Genomic DNA, 1,160 nt, shown 5'->3' on the forward strand with positions numbered 1-1,160 from the left:
TAAAAAAAATAAAAAATAAAAAAAAAAGAAAGGGGCTTAGGTTACTGGAGAGCTCAAGGGGATATGGGGACCCAACTCCACTTCTTCTTCTTCTTTTCTTTTTGCTTCATGATTACCATGAGGTGAAGAGGTTTGCTCTGTCACACACTTTCACCATGATACGCTGCCTCGCCACAGGCCCAGAGGTGACAAGCCAACCAGCCATGGAGTGAAGCCTCTGAACTGTGAGCCAGGATCAACCTTTGCTCCTGATAAGGTGACTTTCCTCAGGTGTTTCAGTATGGTAATTGAAAGCTGGCTAACACAGCATGCTTAAGAGATATTTGCTGGAGGAATGAGAGCTACGCTTTCCCTTATGTTTCTGATAGTTATATTTTCTTACTTGGAATTTTACACAGAAAAACTACCCAGATTTGTTTGTGTATGTATTTAACACAGTAAAGAAAATTCTTTCAAAAGTTCTTGAGTTTTGTAAACAAAGCAATGACTTGGAAATTCATGGGGCTTGGGTATTATTCTCCATTTCCATTGCAACTTTCACTCTCAAGGTGACCAATGAGATCTTGTTGAGGCTGAGTGTGGAGGCGCACGCCTGTAATCCCAGCTCTTGGGAGCTGTAAACAGGCAGATCACTACGAGTCCAATCTAGTAGTGAGACCCTGAACATCCTGTAGACCCTTCCCTAAAAAAATACAAAAAAAAAAATTTTAGATAAGAATACAATATAGCATCTTCAAATTTAAATGTACCTAAATTTCAATATATTTTATGTTTTATAAATGTTTTGACCAAAATGTAAAAATTAAAAAGCATGGATGAAAATATCCAGCCATAACTTACCACTGAGAGATCATTATTTTTCATATATTGTTATCTTTTTATATGAAATTACCTCAGCTAGAACAATAGTCACAATTTATTCATAGAATTTTTATGACTAACTTTATTATTTGAATTTGTTCTTTTTAATCTTAGTATATTAATATGCAAATAACTATATTATTGTTAAATAACAGATCCAGGGTAATGTTTATTTTTCCAATACAATACCTTAAAATTACTTGTACAGTATTTTTGGGATATTGTGTGATTTTACTTTATGCATATGCTGTATAACATGATATATATATATGTCTTCTGATCAAAATATGTGATTTCTG

The sequence above is a fragment of the Octodon degus genome, unplaced genomic scaffold, assembly GCF_000260255.1.
Source record: "Octodon degus isolate 3935 unplaced genomic scaffold, OctDeg1.0 scaffold00060, whole genome shotgun sequence".
Lineage (NCBI taxonomy): Eukaryota > Metazoa > Chordata > Mammalia > Rodentia > Octodontidae > Octodon > Octodon degus.